General features: G+C 46.7%; 2 protein-coding genes across 2 annotated transcripts in view; one reads left to right on the top strand and one right to left on the bottom strand.

Moving 5' to 3' along the window:
• The window catches only part of LOC134888292 (serine dehydratase-like), a 185,753-nt gene extending 181,804 nt beyond the window's left edge, over window positions 1–3,949 (bottom strand). Inside the window, exon 1 of the mRNA XM_063913287.1 lies at window positions 3,680–3,949. The gene's annotated coding sequence lies outside the window, so the exon portion shown is untranslated. The remainder of the gene's footprint in view (window positions 1–3,679) is intronic.
• FICD (FIC domain protein adenylyltransferase) overlaps window positions 1–23,807 on the top strand; it is a 1,034,845-nt gene that overhangs the window by 577,096 nt on the left and 433,942 nt on the right. The gene's annotated exons all lie outside the window — the stretch shown is intronic.

Below are 23,807 nucleotides of genomic sequence, written 5' to 3'. Positions count from 1 at the left end.
CCCCCTCCCTCTCCCCCACAGCACACGACAGGCAGCATCCAGCACCCCAATCCATCATCCCTCCAGTACATAACAGTGGCCAAAGAGATACCCCCTTTCAGTATAGCTGCAGCCAGAGAGACCCCCCACCCACTGCATTTGACAGCCCCCTCTCTCACTCCACATACAACAGCCAGTATCCGACACCCCCTCCCCCACTCCACACACAGCAGCCGGTATCCGACACCCTCCTATACACACAGCAGCCGGCATCCAACACCCCCTCCACACACTGACCTGAGGCTGAGCTCTCAGCTGGGGGAAGTGAGGGGCGACCACGAGCCTGACCTATACAAGTTTTTCAATCTATGCCTTGCTGCTGCCGCTGCTGTACCTTGGCGCTTGGGGCCTGGCCGCCGCTCCTGCTCACTGCCTGTTCCCCCGTGCCGCCCAGCGCATAACAGAGGAAATCCCGGTCAGCTGACCCTGTGACGTGCCGGGATTTCCTCAGCGGCGCCGCGTCTGGGAGCAGGGTAGCGCAATGACAAATGGCTCAGCCTGTCGGGCCGCGTGTCATTGCACTCTGATGGGGCACAGCGGGCCAGTCAGGATCGGACCGCGGGCCGCATGTTGCCCACCCCTACACTAGGGTCTCAAATACCCAAAGGGTAAATATAATATTAATGGCACTATATTGGAAACTACTGAGGCGGAAGGAAATCTAGGTGTCACTATTTCATACCCTTCAACATTTTACACATAAAATTCGGTACAAATTAGAAGAAGGGGCATGGCTATGGATGAAGAGGCGTGGCCAGGCCCCTTTTCCTATACTTTCAATGGAAGTTTGGGGAGCCAAAAATCGGTACAGACCATTAAAAAAAGGTACTGTACCTATTAAAAAGGTACAGTTGGAGGGTATGCTATTTCAAAGTGGATATAAGCAATGTAACAAAGCAATGAGGAAGACAAGTCAGATGCTTGGATACATAGAGAGGAATCAGCAGCAAATATAAAGTAATAATGCCACTGTATAGGTCATTGGTACGGCCACCTCTAGAATACTGTGTTCAAATCTGGATGCCATATCTTCAAAAGGATATTATAGACTGTACAAAGAAGGGAAACTAAAATGGTGCATGGGCTACATCACAAAACTTACCTGGAAAGACTAAATCTTAACATGTATAGTTTGGAGCAGAAAAGAGAAAGGGAGGGGGGGAATGGCTGCGTGATAGAAACTTTAAAATATATCAAGGGTTTTAACAAGGTATAGGAGGGAGACATTCTTCAAATGAAGAGAAGGATTAGAACCCAAGGACATGCACTGAAACTGGAGGGAGGTAGATTCAAGGGAATTTAAGGAAAAATTACTTCACAGAGAGGGCAGTAGACAAGTAGAATAGCCTCCCAGCAGATGTGGTAGAGGCTAAGACAGTAGAGCAATTTAAACATTCATATGATAACCATAAGGATAGTCTTACAAAGAAATAAGGATCAAATAGGGTTAGAGGTAACAATATGGTTAAAAAACGGGCAGACTAGATGCGCCAAGTGGTTCTTATCTGCCATCAAATTCTGTGTTACTAGAACAGCAGATGCAGGAGTTCCTGTGTGTGAGGGGAAAGAGCCAACAAAGGAGGGAGGAACTATGCACTCCAGCCTCTGCCCTGCCCCTTTTGTGTACATTGGTGCCATTTCCTTGCTGGAGATCACAGCTCATTCCCCCCAAGCTTCCTGCTTATTCCTGCTCTGTGGGGCACAAAGCAGAACCTGGAGCAGTGGAGGTGGTCAGGGTACTCCCTTCAGAGCTGGCACTTAGAAACATTGGCTCCAGTATTTCTGCCCCTGCCCCTTAAGTTTTTGATAACATGCATCTAAATTTTATGACTGTGTACGTACAAAATCAGGATGCATGTTTAATGCATTTGCATCTGAAAAATATCATATCTAACATCAATGGTGCGTCCTTCTCAGAAGCAGCCCCAATACTTCATTGTCTTTTTTCTGTATTGTGCACCAAATCCCTATCTTCATATTACTTTTTGTCTATTTCCTCGTCTTCTTTCTTCTTTGGTTGTCCAATGGTTAAAATGAAAACCTACTAGATGACGCAGTTGTTCCTAGCGAAGCTGCAACACAAATGGTAGCCAGACTTTCACATACTACAGCCAATAATAGCAAATGCGGAATTTCATCTTAAAAGCTGGTCTTACATCCGGCTCTAAATTAGGCCCTTAATGTTCTATAATATGAGATACCAGGATACCTAGCCTTCTTCCAGGCCTTTGTTTTTACAATGCTGCTCCAACATCTGGACTCTTTCATGTCTAGTATGTTATACCTAATCCCACACTTAGCAACCTGGTGTTCCAGCAAGAAAATCCACCCTTACTACTTTATTATCTACTAGCTTTGTACATTATTGACACATTTTCAATTGTATTTGATGCTTAATGGTCTTTAATAACTCATTAACACGGTCTCAGTTTTATCATACATGTGCTGGGGACCTCTCCCCAATACAGGTTTGGTGCTTGGTTTACATAGGTGTGCGCAGGGGGGGTGCCTGGTGCGCACAGGCACTCCCTAATGTCTGGCACCCCGATCTCACATGCCTGATGCAGCGATCCCCGAGCAGGCTGATTACTGTCCCCTCTGCGCTGCACCCTGTCAGGACTGCATTACTGACTGGACGCCTGGGTTAATCAAGGGTGCCATTGACACCGGCTTTCAAATTCCCAGCTCCATCTCCATGTACAAAAACAGTGTGATGTGACGTGATTACGTCATGCTGCTCGCACGCCCACCCATCACACCCGCCACATACACACCTCTCTCCTTCTTTGCTATGCCAATGTCAGCCACTGATGAAGAGCAGCATGCAGCCAGCGTTCCTCTTAGGAAGACAAATTCAATACTGGCAGGCGGTTGGTAGCAGCATTGTCACGTCACTCGTTTTTCCAGCAGCAGCAGTACGAGTCTGTGACTGTCAGTGTCAGTGAGTGACTGACTTGTAAGTAAGTGCTGCAGCTTGCAGGGGAAAGAGAGGGGAGCCAGACCAGGATAAGGAGGAGCAGTGTAATTGCAGTGAGTGCCATCAGGGGTGTTTGTTTGGTGCACACCACATCTGACAATGCATCTGAAATATTAGGATTGGTATAAGGGTGGATATTTTATATTGCATTGACCATCAATAGATGGTTCTAGACACGCCCAAAAGGCAGTGATAGACACACCCCTCCGACGGTGCACCCCCTAATAAAATGTGCTGCGCACGCCAGTGTTGGTTTACAGTATTTTATGAATTCTAAAACTCTGCTGAGGCGTACACAAAGGTCTTTAATCCACTGTATTCCCACATTCCCATCCCCCAATCCCTGTTTCCTTCCCCTCTACTAGGAATACCACTGGGAGTCTTCTGGCATCCAGAGCTACAAGCTTATATCCATCTCATCATACAGTACTTATTCATTACATGGTGTAAACGTTTGTAAACAATCAATGCAAATGGTCAAAATTCACCAAAATCATACCATTATGCAAAACACAGAAAAATAATTAGCCTGTGCTCTTTAAATTACCTTATTATATATGGAACCAGCTGCATGACATTATAAACGCCCTAGATAGATACAAACAGGGCCGTAGAGATACACGCTGGGTGTCAGGAATCGGCGCTCTGCTACGTCTCACTTACCAGCGCGCTGGTGTGCGCGGACCTCCGGAGGTCTTGGCCCCAGTTGCGGCTGCGTGGGTGTAGTATCCGCGAGCGTTCTGTTTCACATTGCTGAGTACTCCTGAGTCTGGTCCTGTGTGGGTTTTGCGGCGTGCCGATGTCCAGCCTGTGTGGACGTTACCATGGCACCTGCACGCAGCTGATTCTGATGTTCAATCCAGCTTGTATCTCCGCCTGCAGTTTGTGTCCAATCACTGCTGGGCAGGAGGTATAACTTCCAGCTTGTGGCTCTCTCACATTGCCTCGGACAACAAGTCACACACCGTGTGCCTTAGTTCTTCTGGTTCCTGTTTCCAGCGATCCCCGTGGTTACTTCCATTTGTTCCAGTCTTCATTCTCACAGCTCTCCTGTTTACTCCGGACTCCAATTCCATTCAGCCACAATCACCAGTAGCAGAGACTCTCCTCAGGTGTTCGTATTACCATCTCACTTATACACTGGCTATCTGTATTCCATCTGTGCATTACAGCAGTATTACTATTGATGGCTTAGAGACTGTTTCTGTTACTTTATCTTACGTTATACCGAGACTGTGTGCTATCAAGTACTATTGGACTTTAGCATAGGTGTGCGCAGGGGGGGTGCCTGGTGCGCACAGGCACCCCCTAATGTCTGGCACCCCGATCTCACATGGCTGATACAATGATCGCCGAGCAAGCAGATTACTGTCCCCTCTGCGCTGCACCCTGTCAGGACTGCATTACTGACCGGATGCCTGGGTTAATCAAGGATGCCACTGCCACCGGCTTTCAAACTCCCAGCTCCACCTACATGTACAAAAACATGCTCGCAAGCCCACCTGCCACACCCGCCACATGCCCACCTCTCTCCTTCTATGCTATGCCAACGCCAGCCACTGATGAGGAGCAGCATGCAGCCAGCGTTCCTCTTAGGAAGACAAATTCAATACTGGCAGGCGGCCGGCAGCAGCATTGACACGTCACTCGTTTTTCCAGCAGCAGCAGTACTAGTCTGCGACTGTCAGTGTTAGTGAGTGACTGACTTGTAAGTAAGCTGCTGTAGCTTGCAGGGGAAAGAGTGGGGGAGGCAGACCAGGCTGAGGAGGAGCAGTGTTGTTGCAGTGAGTGCCATCAGGGGTGTTTGTTTGGTGCACACCACAACATCTGACAATGTATCAGCTTTATTAGGATTGGTACAAGGGTGGATATTTTATATTGCGTTGACCGTCAATAGATGGTGCTAGACACGGCCAAAAGGTGGTGCTAGACACACCCCTCCGATGGTGCACCCCCTAATAAAATGTGCTGCGCACGCCTATGGACTTTAGTTATATCATCTGCCTTCAGTTTTGCTGTTTTACATTTCATTTGCAAGAGACCTCTGCTATTTAAATCCAGTTATCATCTATAGTCATTCCATTATCGGTTTTCTGTTTTAACTGTGTTATTCGTTCTGCTCAGTTACAATAAAACATCAGCGCCTATGCGCAGGACTTGCCTCCACGTTTTATCCATCAGACCAACACTGACCCACTAGCGCCCCCGCCGGGGACAGACAAACCTAGAGACCTGACAGTTTGTCCGAGGCCCATGGACCCGGACGGTGGTCAGAGTGTGGGGTCAGGGACACTCCAAGACCTAGTGTCACGACTGGATGGTCAAGAGGCTGCGCAGCAGCAGATTATGCAATGTCTTTACGATTAGATACTTTGCAACAATCACTTCCAATTCCAGTTTCCCCAGTGTCCTCTTCAGTTATAGTTCCTGCTCCAGGTTCCTCAGTTTCCAGCTCTCCAGTTGCTCCTGTTTCAATGTCTCGCATCCATCTTCCTACTCCGAGTAAATTTGATGGTAATTCTAAGATGTGTCGTGGGTTTCTAAACCAATGCGAAGTTCAGTTTGAATTGCAGCCACAGAACTTTCCAACATCTAGAACAAAGGTTGCTTATATTGTTTCTCTTCTAGCTGGCTCTGCTTTGAACTGGGTCTCTCCACTGTGGGAGCGAGCAGATGCAATATTGAACAACTATACTGAATTTGTTGCCGCATTCCGACGCATCTTTGACGAACCTGGGCGTACGACCTCTGCTTCTTCTGACCTCCCTCAGATCCGCCAGGGAACACGTACTGTGGGTCAGTACGTTATCCAGTTCCAGACATTGGCATCGGAGGTGAAGTGGAACAACCAGGCATTGGTTGCCGCCTTCTGGCATGGTCTGTCTGACCGCATCAAGGATGAACTGACTACTCGAGATTTACCAGAGCAACTGGAAGCTCTAATTTCCCTATGTGTCAAATTGGATCTACGTCTACGCGAACGAACCTATGAACGCTCTCGAGGTGATCATCGCAAGCACCGAGCTATGCCTCCTGTACAGTCTCTACCTATTATTACTGATGAACCCATGCAGGTAAACAAATCTCGTTTAACACCTGAGGAGCGGTCCAGAAGATTAAAGGAAAGACTGTCTCTATTGTGCTGCTGCTGGTCATCTGATTGGTTCCTGCCCTGCTCGGCCGGGAAACGCCAGGTCCTAACTTGTAGAGGAGGAGTCAAGTTTGGGCTTTTGAATAAAGCTCCTTCATCTCAGGATCTTATATTACCTGTCACCTTGGAAAGGTCTGAGGGACTCCAATCTTTGTCTGCCTTGGTGGATTGTGGTGCTGCTGGGAATTTTATCACGCAAGCTGCAGTGGATAGACTTCATCTCCCAGTGACTAAGCTGTGTCGTCCAGTTTATCTCACGGCCGTGGACGGAAGCCGTATTTCTGAAGGTTCCATCTTTCAGCAAACCAAGCCGGTAGTCAGGGGTGTATCTAGGGGTCCGAGGGCCCCTGGCAAAGTAAGGGGCTGGCGCCCCCCCTAAACACATTTGGAGTAAGGTGTGAGTATTGGAAATGGGGCATGGTCTTGTGGGGAAAGGGTGTGGACACAATAGTACTTCCAATTCAAATTATGCCACACAGTAGTGTCCCTCATTCACATTACACCGCACAGTAGTGTCTCGTATTCACGTTACACCATCCCTCCCCCCTAACCCACCTTTCCCACAGCCTGACCATAACCTGCCCCCCTCCCCCAAAAGCTTCTTCAGTGGTGCCTAACCCTTACCCACCCTTCCTAATCTCCCTCCCTGCAGCCTAACCCTAGCCCTCCCACCCTCGCAGCCTAACCCTAACCCTCCCACGTGGCTTGCCAGTACAGACTTTGGCACCAACTCGATCCGGATTTTGCCATTCTGCATCGCTATCTATGTTGGGATGCCAGCATCAGCATTCCGAGCAGTGGTGGTCATTCCGAGTTGTTCGCTCATTATTTTTCTTTTGCAACGGAGCGATTAGTCGCTAATGCGCATGTACAATGTCCGCAATGCGACTGCGCCAAGTAAATTTGCTATGCAGTTAGGTATTTTACTCACGGCATTACGAGGTTTTTTCTTTGTTCTGGTGATCGTAATGTGATTGACAGGAAGTGGGTGTTTCTGGGCGGAAACAGGCCGTTTTATGGGTGTGTGTTTTCTGGGAAAAACACGGGAGTGGCTGGAGAAACGGAGGAGTGTCTGGGCGCACGCTGGGTGTGTTTGTGACGTCAAACCAGGAACGACAAGCACTGAACTGATCGCAGTTGCCGAGTAAGTCTGGAGCTACTCAGAAACTGCTAAGAAGTGTCTATTCGCAATTCTGCTAATCTTTCGTTCGCAATTTTGATAAACTAAGATTCACTCCCAGTAGGCGGCGGCTTAGCGTGTGCAAAGCTGCTAAAAGCAGCTTGCGAGCGAACAACTCGGAATGACCACCAGTGTCGTGATGCTGGCATCAGCTTTGCGACCGCCGGGATGCATCTTGATTGCATCCTGAATTAAATGCTAATGAGATGCTGTGAGATGAGCCTCAAATGGACCCAGCCATTAACCAAACACCATTAGTTGGATGGTAGAAATGCTTCCTGTTAGAAAAAACATCAGGGTGCCGTCACTTCCAAGATAAAATGATCAATTATGCAATTAGCTGATATACGTTTCCTTGAACATGGCCTTGAAATAGGTAAGATTTGTATTTTCTTTATTACACTCAACAAGTTAAAGTTTTGGCTTACTACTTACTTACATCTAACATGCATGAAAATCGTGTAGTTTTCCAGGTACTACAGTCCCTTCTCCCAAACACTGACACTTTTTTATTATCTTCAACAACAAATAGATCTATAGCACTGTGCTATATAACAATTGCTGTGTACCTGGTGAGAGTCTGTTACTGCCGGCGCGGCGCCGGTGTCCGTCAGCACCGCACTGCACTAGTGATCAGACTAGTGTCCGGCAGCACCGCACTGCACTAGTGATCAGACTAGTGTCCGGCAGCACCGCACTGCACTAGTGATCAGACTAGTGTCCGGCAGCACCGCACTGCACTAGTGATCAGACGGGATGCGGTCAAGATGCCGCCGGCCAGAATCCCGGCGGTCGAAATACCAATGCCGGAATCCCGACCGCCACAATCCCAACATATTCTCCCTCCGTGGGTGTCCACGACACCCACAGAGGGAGAATATAATAGTATGCCGAGCGTAGCAAGGCACGGTACCCGCAGTGTGGCGAGCGAAGCGAGCCCGCAAGGGGCTGCGCTCCGCTCACCACCCCTGTCGGGATTGTGTGGTCGGGATTCCGGCGTCTGTATTTCGACCGCCGGGATTCCGGCCGGCGGCATTTAGTACTGATCCCGATCAGACTAGTGTCCGGCAGCACCGTATTTGTAAGCAGACTCACAATAAACTACAGTTCCCAGCAGCCCTTGCTGCCAGGAGCTCCCAGCAACAAGGGCTGCTGGGACTGTAGTTTATTTTGAGTCTGCTTACAAGTGCGGTTCTGCCAGATACCAGCGCCGCTCCAGCAGTAACAGACTCTCACCAGGTACAGTCTGACAGTACTGCTTTTCTATCCTTTGGCCGCGGGTGGCACAGCCAGGCGGCGCCCCCTCCTTGCCTGGCGCCCCTGGCGAGTGCCATCCTGGCCAATAGGTAGATACACCCCTGCCGGTAGTTCTAGGAGTAGGCTTCCTGCACTCTGAGCTCATTGAGTTCCTGGTTATACCCAAAGCGGGCTATGAGATAGTACTGGGTATGCCTTGGCTCCAACTGCACAATCCGCAATTTGACTGGTCCACATTGCAGTTAACATCATGGAGTTCCTCCTGTCGTCAGTCTTGTCTGGCTCAAGTGTTTCCAATAAAGTCTTCTTGTGTAAAGTCTCAGTCTGGTCTCCCGGAGGCCTATCAAGAATTCACTGACGTCTTCAGTGAGAAAGCAGCGAATGTCTTGCCTCCCTATCAAGAATGGGATTGTCCCATCGACCTGGTTCCAGGGAGCAAGCCGCCTAGAGGGCGTACATACCCTCTTTCAGTCCCAGAAACTCAAGCCATGATTGAATACATAAAGGAAAATTTACAGAAAGGTTTCATCCGTCCATCCAGCTAGTGCTGGATTCTTCTTCGTCAAGAAGAAAGATGGAGGACTTCGCCCCTGTATCGATTATCAGGGTTTAAATGATATCACGATCAAAAATAGCTACCCGTTACCTCTTATCACAGAGCTGTTTGACAGAGTTAGAGGGGCTTCCATCTTCACGAAACTGGATCTTCGCGGGGCATACAACCTTATCAGGATTCGAAGTGGTGATGAGTGGAAAACCGCCTTCAATAATCGTGACGGCCACTATGAATATCTAGTGATGCCCTTCGGTTTAAGTAATGCTCCTGCCGTGTTTCAAAACTTTGTCAACGAAGTGTTTAGAGATCTCCTGTATAGATGTGTGGTGGTTTACCTCGATGACATCTTGATATTCTCCCGTGATTTAGTCTCTCATCGCCAACAGGTGAAGGAGGTTCTGCAACGTCTTCGACGGAATCATCTGTATGGCAAGTTGTCCAAATGCACATTTGAAGCTTCTTCAATATCTTTCTTAGGATACATAATTTCCGGAACAGATCTTCAAATGGATCCAGCTAAACTGGAAGCTATAGAAAACTGGTCTCTTCCAACAACACTCAAGTCAGTTCAACGCTTCATTGGCTTTGCTAATTACTACAGAAAGTTTATTAAAGGCTTTTCCACGCTAATAGCTCCAATTACCTGCCTTACCCGGAAAGGGGGAAATCCTTCCCAATGGTCTGACGACGCACTGTCCGCTTTTCACAAAATAAAACAAGCTTTTATTTCAGCTCCTGTGTTACAGCAGCCGGATGTCAGTAAAGCCTTCATCTTGGAAGTGGACGCTTCAACGGTTGTCGTGGGCGCAGTCCTGTCCCAGGTTGGCAGTGATGGTAAGACTCACCCCTGTGGGGGGTTTTCTCGTAGGTTCTCGTCTGCAGAAATTAACTATACCATCGGTGACCAGGAGCTGTTAGCAATCAAATTGGCCCTTGAAGAATGGAGGTATCTGCTGGAGGGTACGAGATTTCCCATTACCATCTACACGGATCACAAGAACCTTCTTTACTTGAAAGCCGCGCAGTGTCTGGAACCTCGGCAAGCAAGGTGGGCTCTATTCTTTTCTCGCTTTGATTTTAAGTTGATGTTTAGACCGGGCTCACAAAATGTCAAAGCAGATGCTTTGTCTCGCTCCATGAGCTCAAACGAGGAATCTGCAGAACAGGCTGCTCGACCAGTATTAAATCCGGTAGTTTTCGCAGCTACAGGGATGTCGCAAGTCCCACCTCCCGGCAAGATGTTTGTCTCTCCGGAGCTTCGTCCAAACCTTCTGTCTTGGTCTCATACGTCCAAGTTTACTGGTCACCCTGGGATCCTAAAGACTTTTAAGTTTCTGTCTCAAACGTATTGGTGACCTCGTATGAAGGTAGACATTCAAGAGTTCATAGCTTCATGTCCCAAATGTGCTCAGCATAAAAATTCTCGTCAGGCTCCCGCAGGCCAATTGATACCAAATTCCATTCCTAGACGCCCCTGGTCCCATTTGTCGATGGACTTTATTTCTGATCTCCCTCCATCCAAAGGGTATGACACCATCTGGGTAGTAGTCGATAGGTTTTCAAAAATGGCACACTTCATTCCACTCATGGGATTACCCTCTGCTCCAAAGTTAGCTCAGTTGTTTCTTCGTGAAATATTCAGGTTACATGGACTTCCAACAGAAATCATATCTGACCGAGGAGTACAATTTGTGGCCAAGTTTTGGAGGGCTCTGTGTTCAGCGCTACAGGTAAAACTGAAGTTCTCTACGGCCTATCATCCTCAAACAAATGGGCAGACAGAGAGGGTAAATCAAGAACTTGAGACCTATTTGAGACTGTATATCTCTTCCTCACAGGATGACTGGGTAGAATTGTTGCCATGGGCGGAGTTTGCTCATAATTTCCATTATCATACTTCAACTGATACAACTCCTTTTTTCGCAGTTTATGGTCAGCATCCTAGAGTACCAGATTTTCAAGAATTACCTGCCATAGATGTGCCTGCGGCTTCTTCTGCTCTTCAGCGGTTCGCTCAGATTTGGAAAGAGATCCATTCATCTCTTAAGAAAGTTTCTCAACGGTATAAAATGTTCGCTGATCGGAAGAGGCGAGCAGTTCCTAGTTTGAAACCGGGCGATAAGGTCTGGTTATCTACCCGTAATCTCCGGCTCAGAGTCCCCTCAATGAAGTTTGCTCCACGGTTTATTGGACCTTTTCCAGTAGAAAGTGTTATTAATCCGGTGGCTTATAAATTGAAACTGCCTGCTTTTTTAAAAATACCCAACTCATTCCATATTTCTCTCCTCAGACCACTAATTCTCAATCGTTTCCAGAGAACGCTTCCAGCAGCTCCAAAGGTACGAACTCATCGGGGCGTGGAATACGAGGTGGAAAAGATATTAGACTCTCGACATCGTTATGGTCATCTGCAATATCTCATTGAATGGTCTGGATATGGTCCTGAAGAGAGGAGTTGGGTCGATGCCACGGATGAATATGCTCCACGTCTGATCCAAGCCTTCCACAGACTCTTCCCTGCCAAGCCTCGTGGGTGTTCGGTGCTCACCCATAAAGGAGGGGGTACTGTCAGGAATCGGCGCTCTGCTACGTCTCACTTACCAGCGCGCTGGTGTGTGGGCCTCTGGAGGTCTTGGCCCCAGTTGCGGCTGCGTGGGTGTAGTATCCGCGAGCATTCTGTTTCACATTGCTGAGTACTCCTGAGTCTGGTCCTGTGTGGGTTTTGCGGCGTGCCGATGTCCAGCCTGTGTGGACGTTACCATGGCACCTGCACGCAGCTGATTCTGATGTTCAATCCAGCTTGTATCTCCGCCTGCAGTTTGTGTCCAATCACTGCTGGGCAGGAGGTATAACTTCCAGCTTGTGGCTCTCTCACATTGCCTCGGACAACAAGTCACACACTGTGTGCCTTAGTTCTTCTGGTTCCTGTTTCCAGCGATCCCCGTGGTTACTTCCATTTGTTCCAGTCTTCATTCTCACAGCTCTCCTGTTTACTCCGGACTCCAATTCCATTCAGCCACAATCACCAGTAGCAGAGACTCTCCTCAGGTGTTCGTATTACCATCTCACTCATACACTGGCTATCTGTATTCCATCTGTGCATTACAGTAGTATTACTATTGATGGCTTAGAGACTGTTTCCTGCTTGAACCTAGTAAAGCTATCTGGACTTGTGTGCTTTATAGAGACTGAGAGTTTCCGTTACATACCGGAGTTCTGCCTTTCAAGTTACTTTATCTTACGTTATACCGAGACTGTGTGCTATCAAGTACTATTGGACTTTAGTTATATCATCTGCCTTCAGTTTTGCTGTTTTACATTTCATTTGCAAGAGACCTCTGCTATTTAAATCCAGTTATCATCTATTGTCATTCCATTACCGGTTTTCTGTTTTAACTGTGTTATTCGATCTGCTCAGTTATAATAAAACATCAGCGCCTATGCGCAGGACTTTTATATTGCCTCCACGTTTTATCCATCAGACCAACACTGACCCACTAGCGCCTCCGCCGGGGACAGACAAACCTAGAGACCTGACACTGGGCCCCAGTACTGGCATGGGGGCCTGGCCTAAAAGGGGGCATGTCCATGCTTCCTAAAAAATAATTGATGTAAAAAAAACATTAATTGCGGGCCACCACGGTGGGCACCATTCAAATTTAGGGGGGTTCGCGGGGGAGGGCAATTACTTCCTACCTTTCTTGCTCCAGGAAGCGGGTCCCCCTCTTCAGCCGGTCCCATCTTCCCAGTGATATTTGGGAAGATGGCACATGTGTACAAGAGAGAAAAGACTCAAAGAGCATAGAGTATCAGTTATTATTTTCATTAAAACCTTTCAAATTGCAGCCAACAAACTACTACACTGACAAATGTACTCAAATCTCCAGCCTGGAGGCTGTCATGTAACTAAGGCTGGTTTGTATACCCAGGGTCATAACTAAGGGTGTATAAGCAGCGCTGCTGCCCAGGATGCAGGGACTACCTCACGGCACCTGCAGTCTATAGCTATAGAGCAGCTGGAGAACAGCTTCATTAACACACCTTCTAGCTTGTAGAGCTGCTCTGAGCCTCCTTAGCATGCTCCAGGCACTGCTCTTCTTCCTGAGGTCAGCATAGGGCAGATATAAGCTCTACTACAGTACTGTATATACCACATCTAAAAGGCTTATATAATCTACAGATACAGCCACTAAGATAACATTAGGCAGTATTTTGAAATGGGGTTAATACAATTAAGTGCAAGCTGATGCTTTCTCCACAAATTTGCATTGCAACTTCATTTTGCTATTCAATTAAAACTCACATTGAACCAGTCATAGTAAACTCGCATTTTTCCATCCTCTTTGAGGGTGAGAGATGGTATTTTAAGGTTAAAATGTCGGAACACCATGCAGAACTCCTTGGATACTCCCCTATTGACAAATTAAGCATTTGGAAGTTTTCAATTAGCTTAATTGGGCCAAACATTTTTGGGAGTAAAAATAAATAAATGGCCTCATATTACTACAAAATCAACTTTTTCGTTAATATTTAAGTAAGCCAAAAATAATTGCTTTGGACCATTTTTTTAATTAGAACAATTTACTTTAAAATGGCCGCAAATTATCCCACAAGCACCCATTTAAAAAAAAAAAAATCCCCGCATTTTTCATTTCATTCCTTCGTAATTAAATTCAATTTGTAGGCTTTTATGAATTACATTGTTTTACTTTTTTTATTTTTTTTTACAAAAACCACGTATCAGCCATTCAACACCTCTTAAAAGTCTGTTATTTTCCTTTTGCCCACTAACATCCTACTATGTGATTCTGCTAATGAAACTGTCACTTTTCTGGGGTAATTTTCTTTATTTTCTCACATCGCATATTGTAGAAAATTCACACAAAAATCCCCTCCCTCCCATAATTTTACAATCCTAAACTTAATGCATGTTATTATGTCCAATACTCTTCCCAAGCGGAATGCTTCACATTTTATTGCAGAAAACTTCTGAAGGTTGCCAGGGTTAATCTTAGGAGGTGATTATTTTAAGCCTAAATCCTAGCCTGCATCACACTGTCCCCTTATCCCAACCCCATGACCCTGACACACAAAAGAAAGTAAAAAGCTCTCCATTTTACTGAAGTCACATAACCCTCATGACACCTGGTGACTCAGCAATTCCACAAAATTTGTGGCACAAATAGACATTTTCTGCTCTGCACCACACAGAACCTACTCCAGCAATGACAAGCGCTTTCCTCCCACACACTGATTCTGGTATGTCTCCATTTTATATGCTAGATCATTATGCTTTATGTGTCAGATTCAGATGTACAAGCAGTTGCATGTGCAGCTACGATTCTGCGTGGACTTGCGGAAATATGCTAATGATTGAGACGCCGTCTTGTGTAGAGAGAAGTCCACTGCTGGTGTCTCCCATCCGCCGCATATGTACAACAGTGGAAACATTGGGAACATCGAGCACACATTAGCTGTACCATCGAACCTCAGAGAAACCCTATGCTGTCTCAAAAAGAGCGTCTCACCTAAGACACCGGAGTCTATGCCGCTGCTCACACATGCACAGTGGCTGGCTATGGCATACACAGAAAATTATTCCGTCACGCCTGCGTTTTTCTAGCCACACAGATTACCTCCTCCACTCATTACCTGTCACTCACTTTGCAAATAAATCCTCTGTGCGTATTCTGTCGCTAATCCTTTGCCACAAGTGCACATTACAACTTAAGTGCATGCGCAGTAGCAGAACATTGATCCACTGTGTCTGCAGTTAACATTCCATCACCGCTGAATCAGGCCCTATATGTTATCCTTTATATTGCTTTCCTCATTCTAATTTCCTCATTCTAACTCCACTATAGCAAAAATGAAAAAGTCAGTAAAGAAATACTTCAATTTTAATTGAACAGTACAAAAATTACTTCTTTGGTAAAGAAAGTCCATAATATATTGGACAAATTTTGTGCAATTTATTATTTTTATTTTGTTACATTTAAAAAAAAAAATTTTTTTATTTTATTGGAATTTTCAAATTTGATGGGAAAAGGTGCAGAAATAGAAAGGAAGAGAGTGGAACATCGTATTTATGAACAATATGGGGGTATATTCAATTAGTGACGAATTTTCCGACAGTCGGAAAATCTGCACTAATTCGACCTGTGAGTATTCAATAGCGAGCGTTTTGTCCATTTTTTAATCCATTTTTCGACCATGCCTTTTACTTTTTATTTATTTTTTGTCAAATCAGCATGGGTGAAAATGGGCCCAAAAACTGTTGAAAATGCCCGCAAATTTGACAAAACACGTGGATCAGCATCGAATTCGCCAATCCATGTGGTTTTTGCCCGTGCGGATTTTTCGACCAGTCGAAAAAATGTCACCTGCATTGAATAGGTCGAATGTTAATTTGAGCTAAAAATGTCCAAAAATAAGAATTTACTTACCGATAATTCTATTTCTCGTAGTCCGTAGTGGATACTGGGGACTCGGTAAGGACCATGGGGGATAGCGGCTCCGCAGGAGACTGGGCACATCTAAAGAAAGCTTTAGGACTATCTGGTGTGCACTGGCTCCTCCCCCTATGACCCTCCTCCAAGCCTCAGTTAGGATACTGTGCCCGGACGAGCGTACACAATAAGGAAGGATCTTGAATCCCGGGTAAGACTCATACCAGCCACACCAATCACACCGTACAACTTGTGATCTGAACCCAGTTAACAGCATGATAACAGAGGAGCCTCTAGAAAAGATGGCTCACTACAGCAATAACCCGATTTTTTGGTAACAATAACTATGTACCAGTATTGCAGACAATCCGCACTTGGGATGGGCGCCCAGCATCCACTACGGACTACGAGAAATAGAATTATCGGTAAGTAAATTCTTATTTTCTCTAACGTCCTAAGTGGATGCTGGGGACTCCGTAAGGACCATGGGGATTATACCAAAGCTCCCACATGGGCGGGAGAGTGCGGATGACTCTGCAGCACCAAATGAGAGAACTCCAGGTCCTCCTCAGCCAGGGTATCAATTTTGTAGAATTTTACAAACGCATTTGCTCCTGACCAAGTAGCTGCTCTGCAAAGTTGTAAAGCCGAGACCCCTCGGGCAGCCGCCCAAGATGAGCCCACCTTCCTTGTGGAGTGGGCATTTACAGATTTTTGGCTGTGGCAGGCCTGCCACAGAATGTGCAAGCTGAATTGTACTACAAATCCAACGAGCAATAGTCTGCTTAGAAGCAGGAGCACCCAGCTTGTTGGGTGCATACAGGATAAACAGCGAGTCAGTTTTCCTGACTCCAGCCGTCCTGGAAACATATTTTTTCAGGGCCCTGACAACGTCTAGCAACTTGGAGTCCTCCAAGTCCCTAGTAGCCGCAGGCACCACAATAGGTTGGTTCAGGTGAAACGCTGAAACCACCTTAGGGAGAAACTGAGGACGAGTCCTCAATTCCGCCCTGTCCGAATGGAAAATCAGATAAGGGCTTTTACAGGATAAAGCCGCCAATTCTGACACGCGCCTGGCCCAGGCCAGGGCCAACAGCATGACCACTTTCCATGTGAGATATTTTAACTCCACAGATTTAAGTGGTTCAAACCAATGTGACTTTTGGAACCCAAAAACTACATTGAGATCCCAAAGTGCCACTGGAGGCACAAAAGGAGGCTGTATATGCAGTACCCCTTTTACAAACGTCTGAACTTCAGGGACTGAAGCTAGTTCTTTTTGGAAGAAAATTGACAGGGCCGAAATTTGAACCTTAATGGACCCCAATTTCAGGCCCATAGACACTCCTGTTTGCAGGAAATGTAGGAATCGACCCAGTTGAATTTCCTCCGTCGGGCCTTACTGGCCTCGCACCACGCAACATATTTTCGCCAAATGCGGTGATAATGTTTTGCGGTTACATCCTTCCTGGCTTTGATCAGGATAGGGATGACTTCATCCGGAATGCCTTTTTTCCTTCAGGATCCGGCGTTCAACCGCCATGCCGTCAAACGCAGCCGCGGTAAGTCTTGGAACAGACAGGGTCCTTGCTGGAGCAGGTCCCTTCTTAGAGGTAGAGGCCACGGATCCTCCGTGAGCATCTCTTGAAGTTCCGGTTACCAAGTCCTTCTTGGCCAATCCGGAGCCACGAATATAGTGCTTACTCCTCTCCATCTTATCAATCTCAGTACCTTGGGTATGAGAGGCAGAGGAGGGAACACATACACTGACTGGTACACCCACGGTGTTACCAGAGCGTCTACAGCTATTGCCTGAGGGTCCCTTGACCTGGCGCAATACCTGTCGAGTTTTTCCCAACGGTTTATAATCATGTGAACGACTTCTGGGTGAAGTCCCCACTCTCCCGGGTGGAGATCGTGCTGAGGAAGTCTGCTTCCCAGTTGTCCACTCCCGGAATGAATACTGCTGACAGTGCTATCACATGATTTTCCGCCCAGCGAAGAATCCTTGCAGCTTCTGCCATTGCCCTCCTGCTTCTTGTGCCACCCTGTCTGTTTACGTGGGTGACTGCCGTGATGTTGTCCGACTGGATCAACACCGGCTGACCTTGAAGCAGAGGTCTTGCTAAGCTTAGAGCATTGTAAATGGCCCTTAGCTTCAGGATATTTATGTGAAGTGATGTCTCCAGGCTTGACCATAAGCCCTGGATATTCCTTCCCTGTGTGACTGCTCCCCAGCCTCGCAGGCTGGCATCCGTGGTCACCAGGACCCAGTCCTGAATGCCGAATCTGCGGCCCTCTAGAAGATGAGCACTCTGCAACCACCACAGGAGGGACACCCTTGTCCTTGGTGACAGGGTTATCCGCTGATGCATCTGAAGATGCGACCCGGACCATTTGTCCAGCAGGTCCCACTGGAAAGTTCTTGCGTGGAATCTGACGAATGGGATTGCTTCGTAGGAAGCCACCATTTTACCCAGAACCCTTGTGCATTGATGCACTGAGACTTGGCTCGGTTTTAGGAGGTTCCTGACTAGCTCGGATAACTCCCTGGCTTTCTCCTCCGGGAGAAACACCTTTTTCTGGACTGTGTCCAGGATCATCCCTAGGAACAGAAGACAAGTCGTCGGAACCAGCTGCGATTTTGGAATATTGAGAATCCAATCGTGCTGCCGCAACACTACCTGAGATAGTGCTACACCGACCTCCAACTGTTCCCTGGATCTTACCCTTATCAGGGAATCGTCCAAGTAAGGGATAACTAAAATTCCCTTCCTTCGAAGGAATATCATCATTTCGGCCATTACCTTGGTAAAGACCCGGGGTGCCGTGGACCATCCATACAGCAGCGTCTGAACTGATAGTGACAGTTCTGTACCATAAACCTGAGGTACCCTTGATGAGAAGGGTAAATTTTGACATGAAGGTAAGCATCCTCGATGTCCCGAGACATCATGTAGTCCCCTTCTTCCAGGTTCGCAATCACTGCTCTGAGTGACTCAATCTTGAATTTGAACCTCTGTATGTAAGTGTTCAAAGATTTTAGATTTAGAATCGGTCTCACCGAGCCGTCCGGCTTCGGTACCACAACAGTGTGGAATAATACCCCGTTCCCTGTTGCAGGAGGGGTACCTTGATTATCACCTGCTGGGAATACAGCTTGTGAATGGCTTCCAAAACTGTCTCCCTGTCAGAAGGAGACATCGGTAAAGCCGACTTTAGGAAACGGCGAGGGGGAGACGTCTCGAATTCTAATTTGTACCCCTGAGATATCACCTGAAGGATCCAGGGGTCTACTTGCGAGTGAGCCCACTGCGCGCTGAAATTCATTGAGACGGGCCCCCCAACGTGCCTGATTCTGCTTGTAAAGCCCCAGCATCATACTGAGGGCTTGGCAGAGGCGGGAGAGGGTTTCTGTTCCTGGGAACTGGCTGATTTCTGCAGCCTTTTTCCTCTCCCTCTGTCACGGGGCAGAAATGAGGAACCTTTTGTCCACGAAAAGACTGCGCCTGATAATACGGCGTCTTCTCATGTTGAGAGGCGACCTGGGGTACAAACGTGGATTTCCCAGCTGTTGCCGTGGCCACCAGGTCTGAAAGACCGACCCCAAATAACTCCTCCCTTTAATAAGGCAATACTTCCAAATGCCGTTTGGAATACGCATCACCTGACCACTGACGTGTCCATAACCTTCTACTGGTAGAAATGGACAACGCACTTAGACTTGATGCCAGTCGGCAAATATTCCGCTGTGTATCACGCATATATAGAAATGCATCTTTTAAATGCTCTATAGGCAAAAATATACTGTCCCTATCTAGGGTATCAATATTTTTAGTCAGGGAATCCGACCACGCCAACCCAGCACTGCACATCCAGGCTGAGGCGATTGCTGGTCGCAGTATAACACCAGTATGTGTGTAAATACATTTTAGGATACCCTCCTGCTTTCTATCAGCAGGATCCTTAAGGGCTACCATCTCAGGAGAGGGTAGAGCCCTTACAAGCATGTGAGCGCTTTATCCACCCTAGGGGGTGTTTCCCAACGCACCCTAACCTCTGGCGGGAAAGGATATAATGCCAATAACATTTTAGAAATTATCAGTTGTTATCGGGGGAAACCCACGCATCATCACACACCTCATTTAATTTCTCAGATTCAGGAAAACTACAGGTAGTTTTTCCTCACCGAACATAATACCCCTTTTTGGTGGTACTCGTATTATCAGAAATGTGTAAAACATTTTTCATTGCCTCAATCATGTAACGTGTGGCCCTACTGGAAGTCACATTTGTCTCTTCACCGTCGACACTAGAGTCAGTATCCGTGTCGGCGTCTATATCTGCCATCTGAGGTAACGGGCGCTTTAGAGCCCCTGACGGCCTATGAGACGTCTGGACAGGCCCAAGCTGAGTAGCCGGCTGTCTCATGTCAACCACTGTCTTTTATACAGAGCTGACACTGTCACGTAATTCCTTCCAACAGTTCATCCACTCAGGTGTCGACCCCCTAGGGGGTGACATCACTATTACAGGCAATCTGCTCCGTCTCCACATCATTTTTCTCCTCATACATGTCGACACAAACGTACCGACAAACAGCACACACACAGGGAATGCTCTGATAGAGGACAGGACCCCACTAGCCCTTTGGGGAGACAGAGGGAGAGTTTGCCAGCACACACCAGAGCGCTATATATATACAGGGATAACCTTATATAAGTGTTTTTCCCCTTATAGCTGCTGTATCTTTAATACTGCGCGTAATTTGTGCCCCCCCCCTCTCTTTTTTAACCCTTTCTGTAGTGTAGTGACTGCAGGGGAGAGACAGGGAGCTTCCCTCCAACGGAGCTGTGAGGGAAAATGGCGCCAGTGTGCTGAGGAGATAGGCTCCGCCCCCTTATCGGCGGCCTTATCTCCCGTTTTTTTATGTATTCTGGCAGGGGTTAAATGCATCCATATAGCCCAGGAGCTATATGTGATGCATTTTTTGCCATCCAAGGTGTTTTTTATTGCGTCTCAGGGCGCCCCCCCCCAGCGCCCTGCACCCTCAGTGACCGGAGTGTGAAGTGTGCTGAGAGCAATGGCGCACAGCTGCAGTGCTGTGCGCTACCTTGTTGAAGACAGGACGTCTTCTGCCGCCGATTTTCCGGACCTCTTCTGCCTTCTGGCTCTGTAAGGGGGCCGGCGGCGCGGCTCTGGGACCCATCCAGGCTGGGCCTGTGATCGTCCCTCTGGAGCTAATGTCCAGTAGCCTAAGAAGCCCAATCCACTCTGCACGCAGGTGAGTTCGCTTCTTCTCCCCTTAGTCCCTCGATGCAGTGAGCCTGTTGCCAGCAGGTCTCACTGAAAATAAAAAACCTAAACTAAAACTTTCACTAAGAAGCTCAGGAGAGCCCCTAGTGTGCACCCTTCTCGTTCGGGCACAAAGATCTAACTGAGGCTTGGAGGAGGGTCATAGGGGGAGGAGCCAGTGCACACCAGATAGTCCTAAAGCTTTCTTTAGATGTGCCCAGTCTCCTGCGGAACCGCTATCCCCCATGGTCCTTACGGAGTCCCCAGCATCCACTTAGGACGTTAGAGAAAAGTGCAGTGTTTTCAACTGGTCGAAAAAACAGCACTAATTGAATACCCCCCATTATCCAAATTCCGTAAAAAAGATATATACAATACAAATTCAACTCGACAATCTGGAAGTGAAAACAGTTTGAGTCTCTGATATCAGTTATTCTAAATGATGAAATATTACAACAACAAAAAATATTTAGAGGGTTGACATGTCAGCTAACACTGACATCATGTGACCGGTCAGATAGCATTCCCAATACTACCCCTTCTCACATATGCACATATTACCCTGCTTGCTGATCCTGCCATGCTCCCTCCTGGCAGTTTAGTGCCGCCGTCTTGGATCCCTGCAGCTACCATATGAGCTCTCAGGGATCCACCCCCCCCTCCACCATGACACAAAGCCCCGGCAGTGCTACAGGTGACAGATCCAGTTTCACCTCCACTGTGATCTGCCTAGACTATAGCACCATTGTCAGCTCCTTCTTCAAAAGCAGCCTTCCCGTTTCTCGCATAACTCCAGCCAGCATCCTGGGCGGGATGCATCAAGCATTGCATTTTGCATGTGATGCATCCCGCCACTCATTGCAAGCATAATGGCGTTTAGTAATGTATGCTTGAAAAAAATCGCAAAGGACTGTCCTTTGCGAAACAGGAGTCCGCCTGCACATGTGTCCGATGATGTGCTCGCTGCAGGTGACACTAGGAGGTATCTGATTGAATCCCTCTCAGTGTAAATTTCAAAACAAGAATCCCATGGGCTTCTCTTAGGCAACACCATCTATAAAGGGAGTTGCCTACTGGGTCCATTACGGATACATTTACAAGCTTGGTGCATATTAGGACTGCAGCCAAACCACTGGAAACGTCATTTTCAGAGGTGTAGCTGCATTTTTATCTTTGAATCATCCTGCCCGCTGTGAGAACTGGCTGCAACACCCTCAAGGATCTAAGGGGTCTATTTACTAAGCCTCGGGTGGAGATAAAGTGGTCGGAGATAAAGTACCAACCAATCAGCTCCTAACTGCCATGTCACAGGCTGTGTTTGAAAAATGACAGTTCGGAGCTGGTTGGCTGGTACTTTATCTCCGTCCACTTTATCTCCATCCAAGGCTTAGTAAATAGACTCCTAACTCTGAACATCCTGAGCCTGCCTGTGGAGCAGGTTCCTAGGCTGGAGTGAACAGTTTTCTACATTGGTGATCCCACATCTGCCTTTGTTTGTATCTTACAGGGTTCCGTAAGAAAATATAGAAAATAGGGAAAAATCTGAAATCTGAAATGCCTCTGGTCCCAAGCATGAGCGACTGCCAATCTAACTAAAAGTCATCCTTATAGATGTTATTTGAACATGGTGACTACGCATCATTGGGTTCAAATTGTGCAGGAGAGTTTATGAGTTATAAAAAATCATTTTAAGTTTAAAGATTTCTTCATATGCACAAACTTTGCTGAGTAGGGAGGGAAGAGATGTAAGTAGTTTGGAAATTGTAAGAAGCACATGATTAGTGTACAAAAGTATTATTTTTAACTCTTTAATATCAGCTACAGTACTTCAAGTCTACTACAAAAAAATATATCAGTAAAACCATATATTCCTACCTACAATTTGTAACTTCTGTGTTTTAAGAAGTCTCCGAAACTGTACACAATATTAGAGCTTCTTCAGCTCCAAGGGGCCATCTGAAGATGGCATTTGTTCTCACAGTCCTTCCCGAAAACGTTACATTTTTGGAGTTTACTGAATAGTTTACTGGTAGTCCAATCAGTCACCTAATGATGAATGGCCTATTATATAAAATATGCTAAACTAACATTTCTGCATGTATAACGGGCCATTTAGTGATGATGAATAGAGGCCCAAGTCAGATACTGTAACTGCATCAATCAATGTTCCAAAAAAAAAGTCTGACCTCCTTTAGCCTAGATTAATGCAACTCTTCAACTTCATACTAGAAGGAGGCATATTTGACTTCAGTACATCTCAGGCCAAAATTGTCATAAGTAAACGAGATAAGGAACTTATTTCCTGCAGCTGTTACCACCCCATTTCCCATATAAAAGGTGACTTAATACTTTTTGTTATTTACTTCACTACCAAATGAAACTGATAATGCTGATTTATCCTTAGAAATGAAAGCTATACCTTAAACACACCTTAATACATTTTACCATGGAGCCGCTGCGGCCACTGTACTTAATACACACTCTACGTACTTTGTACGCTATTAGTGTACAAAGTCCCGTGCTGTGTACGGACTTAGCGTACAAACGCCGCGCTGACGGTACAAAGTACTCACAGCGCGTACACACCCAGAGATACACTTTAAACCTTTTACAGCAATGCAATGCAATGATAATACACTTTAAACCTTAGCAGGGCAATGAAGACACGACATCAGATTGTAATTAAACCGCTGGGTTCCGACACCACAGGGTATTATTGCTGAAAGTGGGTTACAATACAAATAATACAATACAATATAACAGAGTAAATGGCTACAGTCAATGTTACATACGTGAGTGGATTCGCTTGCGCTACCCGGTCCGGTTCTCCGTCATCTGATAGATAATGTTGTGAGTCTTGTGTCTGACCAGGCCTGCAGCAGGCTCTCTTTATACAATTCTTC

The sequence above is a fragment of the Pseudophryne corroboree genome, chromosome 1, assembly GCF_028390025.1.
Source record: "Pseudophryne corroboree isolate aPseCor3 chromosome 1, aPseCor3.hap2, whole genome shotgun sequence".
NCBI classification, from domain to species: domain Eukaryota; kingdom Metazoa; phylum Chordata; class Amphibia; order Anura; family Myobatrachidae; genus Pseudophryne; species Pseudophryne corroboree.
This window is presented reverse-complemented; position numbering and strand designations above follow the sequence as displayed.